Below are 9,660 nucleotides of genomic sequence, written 5' to 3'. Positions count from 1 at the left end.
TTCTGAGTATAAATGTTGTTTGACTTTACACACACACACACACACATCAGAACACAGATGTGGTCTAAGATGTTCTGGCTTTCCACAAAAACGTACCTTAAAATTAACAAGAAAACATGTTAATCTCTTCTTGTAGAAGCTCCAGATTTTAATAACCATCCCCTGACAGGAAACCGTCCATCATCTTTGCTTAAGTACTGTAAAAATCTGAACAATCCCTGAGTTTCTTTCCTCCTAGTCATCGTGTTCCTGCTAAGACTACACAGGTCGGCTAGTACCCTTGTTTTTGAGCCAGGGTCCAACTTTGGACACGGTTTTTCTGAAGACAAGTTTGTCTTTTTCCATCAAAACGAACCTGCTGGAACATTAAGAACTGAGATACAGACGTTTTCCTCGGAGTAATGAATGACTGATTATGTAGAAAAGAGACTTTCAGGCTTCTTTCACACTGCAGGTCTTAAAGCTTAATTCAGTCTCAATGGTTCATGACCCCAAAGTGACCTGCAAGCGCAGATGGAGAATGTAGACGTAACCCAGCTGCGTTGTGTTCATGGAAGTAATGATGGATGCCGGCGTCGTTGTGTTATTATTAGGTTGTTGAGCGACGGGGGCCGACAATATTCTGACCACGTCATAACGACCCAGAAAGAGAGCTCAACTATTAACCACAACCTGCAGTGGAGCAGTGATGTTGCTACTGCTGCAGAGTGGTCTGCATGGACATGATGTGTGTGGATGCTAGCCGGAACCAGGACCATGAGGACCATGGGTCGGAGGAAATGCAACATGACCGTTCAGACTGCGGACACTTTGAAAACCCGGTGGGCTGGGGCGCCCCCGGGTTTGGGGGTGGGGTTGGCGGCGTGCCCGGTAACTGGGGCCGCCGTGGCCTTCTTTCCACGGCTTCCTTCTGTGGTCCCGGCCCGTGGTCGGGCGCTGGGCTGCGGTTGGCGGTCGGGTGGGTGGGGCGGCAGAGCATGTCTTGTGACTACACCGGGACGGCTGGCAGGGTGTGCTTGGCCTGGAGCGGTTGGCCTGCATGGCCCAGGTCCCCAGCCGGTGCATGTATCTCTCTCGTGGACTGGTGGGCTGGAGCTGCTGGCACTGTATGGGGGGGTTGGGCGGGCTTGGAGGTGTGCTGCTCTGCTGGCTGTCTTGTCCGAGGGAGGATCGGGGCGGTGGACTGGGGGGTGGCGTGGAGGGGCTGCGGCCTGTGGGGTGGAGGTGTTGTGTCCACTTCTAGGGCGTGGGGTCACTGGCGTTTGGATCAGCTGGGCGGCGATGGTGGAGCTGAGCTGGATAGTGTTTCTCCCTGGGCGGTCGTTGCAGTGGCAGTGATGTAGTGTTTTTTGTTGCTGAGGGGGGCGTGGTGGGGTCACTGGCCCTGGGTGCCTGCCGCTGGCCGGGGACCTCTGGGTGGATGAGTTTGTCCCATCATGGTGTGGGGTCGGGGGTCCGGTTGTGGGTGCGGTGCTGGGTGGGGTCTGCCCTGTTGCGCCGGTGGGCGGGGGTGGCCCGGGTCTGGGCAGTACCGGCGCTGTCTGCCTGCCTCTGCCCCAGGAGGGAAGGGGACTACCTCCTGGGTTCGGGGGCTGGTTGCCCTGAGGGGGTACAGGCGCCTGGACCTGGGAGTAGAGAGTATGCATGGGGAGTGTGAGTGAGTGTATGACGTCCATTGTTGTTATCCTTATGTTGCGTACTTCTTTTACTACTTGATTTCATAAACCTTTAAATATCCTCAGGTCTGTGTCATATCTGGTCTTAAGATATATTTTTAGGGCAAAGTCCCTTTTTTTTAATTAGTTGTCGCACTGCCTCACTTACCCATGGAAGCCGTCTTTTTCTTTGCGGCCTTTTACATGGTTTTAAAAACTTATCTAAAACATTACTCATTATAGAAGTAAATATATTGCAACAGTCATTCGCTTGACTATGTTTTACTACTTCATCCCACTTAATGTTTGTTAACTCGCTCTCAAAATTGATGAGTTCCTTCTGAGTTCATGGCTCCAACACGATCATATTTTAGCAGAAATAAAGATTCAAGTATTTTTGCAGCTCATAATGTCGTTCAGTAATCAACATATTACATTTTTCATTGCCTAGCATATGTAGGCAGACCTCTTCCAGCTGTTTGGTCCTCAGCTGTTGTCCTCGCTCACAAACTCTGTCTTATTATGGCCGAGTTCCCAAAACAGTTGCTCTCATTCACATATTTAAACACTTATAATGTAAGAAAACACAGTGAGTCTGAAGTTTGGGTGGAAAACCGGTCCATTCAGACCAAGCATTCTTGGGTTCATGTTCCTGTTTCATAAAATCTGGATTCTGCTCACTACCTAACAGAATCTTCAGTTATGTAAAGACAACATTTGTGCTGTTATTTCAGTCATTTAGCTGTAAGATGGAATGAGAGAAACATAAAAAGTGACAGAATGCATTAAGGTGCAGCTTCTCATATCTGCTGTTTCTTCAACCCAGAAACAGAAAAATCAAAAAATGAAAACCTCAGTTTAATCTCTGGGTTTTGATGACATGACCCTTCAGTTAAGAGTTCAGAGTTAAGTTTAACGTTAGAGCAGAGACAAACATTATCAGTGAACATTTTCCTGGACCCTGATATGGTGATACTTCTCACCTTGTCTGTCAGGAAAATAAACTGCCAGCTGTAGACAACCTGGCTAATTAACTAGCTAACCTCTCCTATTTAGCCTTATTTCTCGTCCCATTCAGCCTTCTTTGGACTTGATGGAGAACATCTCAGTTTTCAGCATCTGATTTTGTAAATCTATTATTTATGATAAATCTTTTTACGGTTAAGATTCAGTAAAGAAACTAACAAAATGATTCTTATTGCCAGCGATCAAAGTGGTCCTAATTGATCCGTATCTCTTTGCTCTCACAGCAAACCTGCTGGAGATTTTCTGGCTTCTTTAGCAGCTAAACATTGAATGTTTGATTCTTGTCATGAGTGGATTTGGAATCTTTTCCACACAATGCATCATTTCCTGTTTTCTTTGATGTTTACTGGTGGGTTTCTGCCATCCGCCTCATCGTGTGTGACTGTGGGAGAATCACCATCTGTGTGTGGAGCAGCTATTTTTATCAGAACTCACAGTCAGAACCTCAGAGGGACATCAGGAGCTTTGGTAGCATTTTGATAAACAGTGAGACGCCACCAGAGAGTTTTCTGCCTAATTCCACCAACAGTTAGCTTCTCAGTCACTTTGTTCAACACAAAGTAGTTGGAGGTGAGTTAACATCAGGAAGCAGTAGGCAAAAACGACTTTGACTAGGCCATTGCAGCACCTTGATTCTTTTCTTTTTCAGCCATTCTGTTGTAGATTTTCTGCTGGGTTTGGGATCATGGTTCTGTTGATGACCCAGTTTGGCCAAGCTTCAGCTGTTGGACAGATGGGCTCACATTTGACCCTAGAATACGTTGGTCTCCAGAGGAGTTCATGGTCCTCTCAGTTACTGTAAGGTGCCCTGGTCCTGTTGTTGCAGAAGACGTGTGCCACATCATCATCCCTCCACCACTGTGCTTTGCAGTTGGTATGCGGCGATTACTGATGTCTTTCCTTCTTGGCATTGTGCTAACATACATATATATGATCCGGTGCAGAAAATTAACAATTCGTGGTTTTCAAACCACAAAAAACTAGATAAAACAGGGATGAAACTGAAACAAAACTGGCAGACATTTAGAATAATATCAGTACAAAAACAGGATATTATAATTATATAGGATATTTTCAAACAGTGGTGCAGTTGGTAGCACTGTTGCATTGCAGCAAGAATGTCTTGGGGTTAAACTCCAAGCTGACATCTTTATGTATGGAGTTTACATGTTTTCCTGTGCAAGAACCCATGCATTCATGGGTTCTCCAGCTTCCTCCCACAGATAAAAAACATGACTGTTAGATTAATTGGTCTCTACATTGTCCTTATGTGTGAGTGTGTGCCTGGTTGTCTGTCCGGTGTGTCTCTGTGTTGCTCTCTGATGAACTGGAGACCTGTCCAGGCTTGACCCCGCCTCTCACCCAGTGATCCCCAGCGACCCTGAAAGGCCAAGTGGATTTCCAAAATAAAAGCAGAATGATCTGTGAGGGCAAAGTTAGCTTAAAAGTGGGAGTAGAGCATGTTAAAATCAGGACAAGACTGAGACAAATCAAAGATAAAACCAGAACAGAACCTGCATTAATTTAGAATATTAACATAAAAACAGGATTAAGTACAAAAACAGGATGAAACATTGATAGAATATCATCAGGACAAATCACCATAGATAAATAATGACAAAGCATAATATGTGACATGATGTTTATCTGATGTTTATCTATTTCAACATGTTTAGGTCCAGATGTTTTTCCTCTTATTATGTAACCCCATTATAGGATGATTCCAGTTTTAGGCCATATAGAGACATTTTAATCTGCAGCGCTGTGGGTGCTAATCTGCTGATCCTTTTTCACAAACTGAGGTGGAATAAAAACCTTTCTGTGAAACCGATGCTGTGGCATCAGCAGCTGAATAACTCTGGGTTTTAGATTTGATGTCATCCGACTTTGCAGAACAAAGTGGAAGCTGTGCATCTACGTGTTCAAGTCTTGGTTGGCTCCATCCAGCTGAGGTGTTTTAGCTTATTTCTTGCTTTCTGCATACATTCCTCCTCCCTCCTCCCTGTGACTTTCTCTCTGCTGTGTGTGGACGCATGCATTTACTCCACAGTTGGCACTCATACATTCACATGCACTCAGCCTGCCAGGCTTGAGAGCATCAAGGCCTAATCTAGGTCATAGCATTCGCCCAGAGGGATCCCGTTTTCACAGACGTGTGTGTGCATGGTTTTTAAATTTGCAGTTGAAATCAAATGTTTAGTATGTAAAATGAAATTAGTGTTATCTAAATGTAGCAGTGTAAATGATGCAGACATCCAATTTGGCAGAAATACAGGAAATTTCATTTTTCTTTTGATGCACTCTCACCCTAATTGCTTTTATGATTGTCATATGAGGATGATTTTCATGACTAAGTTAATATCTCATAGCCATTCATCAGAAATCATTTTGTGGACTAAGCCGCATGTTTAAGATTTTAGGTTGCATTGAGGACTCGTTGCCTCTGACGTGAATTAGCCCTGTGTCATAACAGCAGCTTACTTCTTCTTCTCAGTCCTTAGCCTTCTATAAATACTCCATTTCTCTCTGTTCTCTTTCTTTCTCTCCTCTCCCCCTCCCCCCTTCAATGTTTGTCTGTTTTCCCCCTACAAAACACTCCCACGTCTTGCCTTCTCCCTCCCTGCTCCTGTCCTACGATGTGGAGAAATGTGCAGCTCGTCTCACTGCAATGAAGCAAAAACAAACCCGGTCCAGTCTTGCAGAATATTTCAGAGCATAAATGTTTTTTTTCTCCTTTCCATCACTCTTGCATCCTTGCAGGGCTGCACAGAACGTGATGATTTTTAAAATGTTACATTTACAGGTTGCCCTTCCTTGTTTTATTTACTAGACCTACTCTGATTGGTTGATCATCTGAATATCTGTTCATGCATTTGGTTTAAAATGAGCAGCATCTGGAGTTAAAAATCAGATTTTATGGTTAAAAATACAGCTGAGCCCAGTATGCCCAGCACCGTGTGGCATGACCTATGAGTGTGAGGAGCAAGCATGCCACCTATGAAGTCAGCAGTCCCCAACCCCCACCCTGAACACATGTTCAACATCCTCTGGGCAAAGGCTGAGCCACAGCTGAGAATCAGAGCGGGAGGAGAGAGGGAGCAGTGAAGTGGAAGTATGGCTGAGCATCAGAAAAAGACAGAAATAGAGCGATAAAGGAGTGAATCGGAGGGAGAGGCAGGCAGAGGGGGGAGGAGAGGAGGTAGGGTTTCACTGAGGCGCTGCTGCTGCTGCTGCTGCTGCTGCTTGCTGCAGACTGATAGAGGAGAAGCCTGTCATCAGGTCTGAAATTAAAAACCATGTAGATTTGATCCCGTCTCTGTCACATCTGGATCCCTGAACAGCTGCAGACAGAGGATGAGGATGCGGATGGATGCTAGGATCCATGAAACCAGGATGTCTCCCACCGATCTGACCCATATTGTAGAGTCGTGGCTCTTCGGGTTATCTGCCAAAGTGATGCAGACGACGAACCTCTGCAGAGATCGCTCAGCCTGCTGACTCTGCTGGCATCTGTCTCTGCAGAAACACACAGGTAAGGATGCTCACGTGGGCCCCTTTTTCTGTCCATTTAACTAATATCTGGGATCTTCCTCCCAGATTTACTGTGACACTGGGCTGTGACTGGGAACCGGATGCCATATTGTATGCAAGACTCATGCAGCACTGGCATCCATATGCATTATGTATGACCAGAGAAATATCTAGCAACAAGTACCTGGGCTTCCTCCACAGTGCTTGGAAAGTAGGTTAAGATGGCACAGTTAGAGGAGCCCTGGATGAATGATTCAAGGTTCCTGAAAGCACTTATTTTCATTCTCAGCTGTGATAGTTTGAAACTAAAACCATCTAGCTGGTCAGTGTGGCTCAGATTGGGTCAGCATTCTTGATCTTGAGTTCAGAACAAACTTTATGAATCTGTACCTCCATCCACCATCCTCTATAAAATTGGGCATAGAGTAACCTTAATGCCATATTTCTTTTATTGGTGTTTATTTCAGCCAACCACCAGAGACACACACATTTACCTTCTGAATGTGTACTTTAATCACAATCAGACTGTGATTTATTTATGGGTAAATCTGAGGACTCTGTATACCAGTATACAGAAAGCAGTGTAGATGTGCCAATTGGGTCAGGACCTGAAGGGATAGTTCAGTTTTTGAATTGGGATCATGGGGAGTATTTATGAGTCAACAGTATCTTACCTCAGAGCTGACGGCTACTTAGAGCAGGAACCATTCAAGACAAATGTTCCACCATCAGCTCAAATGTAAAACCAGCAGTTATACCAAACTAAAATCAGAGACCCAGTCGATGTTTCCGTGTGGCGGGTCTTATGGGTAGAGCTGCTAAATATCTGCTAATACCGATGTTATCTGATCCAGAACACCTTTTCTTAAACTTCTAGTGCTGTTTTTATGGTGCTGTTGTGAAAGCTAATCTGAATCACACACGCATGCTTGGTCAGCTACATAGAGACGTAACATTATGCTACAGAGCTGCTAAATCTGTATACAGACTGCTGGTACTAAGGAGGAACGACTATTTAGCTTTATTGGGGTGTAGGTGGTGGTAAAATGGTCTAGAGTTTTTACTGTAACAATCCAACATGACCTCCATCGATGTAGATGTTTGCACAAAACATATAGACATCTGTCTTGTGGTTTCTTCCTTTTAAACACTAAAATATCTCTGAGGAAGGTGATGCTGTTGGACAGAGTGCTCACTCTGCCCACCGCCCATGGACCGCTGGTTCTATAGCATAAACTAATGTGTCAAATCAAAATACATCTATTGGATTTTTTGAAGGTTTTTTATAGACACTTTAAAGGTTCCTACAGAGTCGGGCGTAGTGTGAGCAGCGGGGACTCTGCGTGCACTGTCCGCGGACGTTTGAGCTCAGGTGTACCAATTTCTTAAATTTCTGGTGACAATTACCTACATTTCCCACACTTTCTGCCATGGCGTCATCAGACAGGGAGGTGGGGCTGAATTGCCGTGTAGCTTTGGAAAAACAAAAACAAAAGAAGGTGGTGCTAAAGCCCATTAAACCAGACCATGGAGCACGAAGAAGAATATACCAGTCAGTTGGCACAGAGATTGGCAGTGACGGTGTGCGTCCACGCAATCGGCTGCTCGGAGCAACGTGTCATATAAAACAGTTGGATCTGGAGACTTTTCTCCCTGAGCCGTTTATTTTGTGACGCCATGGACACGTTCGCGGACTTTGAGTCCGCTGAGTCAAGTACGCCTGACTGAGGGAGCCTTCACATACATATTTTGTTGAAGTGTCCAACATTTGTTTGGCCAACAGCTAAACAGTCAGAGTAAAATCAGGAAATATATGACCTGCAGCAACACAGCGCCATGCAGTCCGGTTCGCTGAACGGATCAGTGGCTTCTGCCTGGTATCCAATCCTAGAATGACATTAGTATGTGGACTGATACTGACACTGGAATAGATTGGGCCCATAGGGCGGCGCAAATGTTGTTGAATATTGTGATGATGATATTCAAAGTAAATGATTTCCCTTCCCATTTATTTGGTTTCCACCATCATAATACTACCACCTCCCTGTGACAACTATCATATCTGCCAGGTGTTGGTGTGAAGCAGTGAGAGGCATGCAGAGTGTAAATGCAAGGCAACATTAAACTAAACATCATTATAAATACTGCATCCATGTCCTTTGGGATTTGGGTCTTGCAGACAATGACGCTCTGATGACAGGCGGAGATGCTGTGCAGTCCTGGTAGGAAACAGACTGAAAAATGGGCCCCAATTGGGACTATCTGCTGGTTCATTTCTAATATTCTGTAGATTTCATGGACAAAACAACTCTGGACAAAAAGTGGGACCCATGTGGGTCCAAGGTGTGATGTGCATTAATTATTTTAGACCCAGATTGGGTTTTGAACTGGGTCTGCCTATATGGGTTCTATTTATTTTATTTTGTGGGCCCCATGCAGGACTTTAGGTCCTTTTTTGGACTCGGCCTCCCTATAATTTCCAACAGGTAATCATTGCTGTATATGTACACTATTAAAAGCAGCAGGACTATCAATGAAATAAAATTATATTCAGGACTTTAAACTAATTTAAACTAATGGCATTACCATTTGATTAAAGTTCTGGTTCTGGTCCGTTCCTCTGTGTGGCTCTGTAGTGAGGGGGAATTAGGACCTTGGTGGTCCTTACAGTAACGATGCTGAATGCTCTGAAGAGTAGCTCAGCAGAAGGATGGATTCCTTCTAAGTTCCTTAGCTCTTCTTCTCCACAGATAGAAAGGACAACAATGTTGCTGATTGTCCTCAAACTGCTGCCTTCTAGCTCCAGTCTGATCTTAGCCATCCCTTTGGTCCAATACCAGTGGTTGACCTGCCCATAAAGCTAAATCACATGATTGGACCATCATCAGAATCAGCTTAGCTTTATTGGTCAACCTTGTGCAAACAAACGGATTCTCTCTCAATTCAAAGACATTTAAAATATAAATATGTAAAATCTGGTTGGAAATAAAAACGTTTTCTTTCTTGTAAATATTTATATAGGCTTTTTTTCCCCAAAAAACCAGAGATCTGGTCCTAAGCTAATACTAAATAAATGAATGAGGCTTATTTACATGCAAACATGTTTTAGTGCATGATGCAGACGTACCTTCAGCCTCGGGGGACAGGTGGGTCATCCCTGAAAGGAACGAAGCAAAATGCCTAGTTTGACCCAAAGCCCACTAAGTTAACCATCCAACATATGATAATACCCAAAAATCCATGTTGGCTAAGGGTGGACTTGGCCATTAGGGATGGTCAATTATTGTATTGTTTCTAGTTATTGTGGAATAAAACTGATCAGAATAAGAGTTGATTATCCTGTGATAATATTCATAAACTCAAACCTTTAAAACTGTTGGTATGCTTCAGATTACTACATTTATCATTCTGTTGGTTCAATGAGGGGATAAATAAAGGCTGCGTTTAC

At 44.2% G+C, this 9,660-nt stretch overlaps 1 protein-coding gene across 4 annotated transcripts in view; it reads left to right on the top strand.

The window, feature by feature from the left end:
* The first annotated feature begins 5,879 nt into the window (after window positions 1-5,879).
* Window positions 5,880-9,660, top strand: part of LOC124871765 (nck-associated protein 5-like) — a 75,570-nt gene continuing 71,789 nt past the window's right edge. For 2 of the 4 annotated variants that reach the window (XR_007039108.1, XM_047371304.1), the window contains exon 1: window positions 5,880-6,213. The gene's annotated coding sequence lies outside the window, so the exon portion shown is untranslated. The remainder of the gene's footprint in view (window positions 6,214-9,660) is intronic. The other 2 variants (XM_047371303.1, XM_047371302.1) reach the window with 2 other exon arrangements.

Source organism: Girardinichthys multiradiatus, chromosome 7 (assembly GCF_021462225.1).
Source record: "Girardinichthys multiradiatus isolate DD_20200921_A chromosome 7, DD_fGirMul_XY1, whole genome shotgun sequence".
NCBI lineage: Eukaryota > Metazoa > Chordata > Actinopteri > Cyprinodontiformes > Goodeidae > Girardinichthys > Girardinichthys multiradiatus.
The sequence above is the reverse complement of the archived record's forward strand: the minus strand, read 5'-3'. Positions and strand labels throughout refer to the sequence as shown.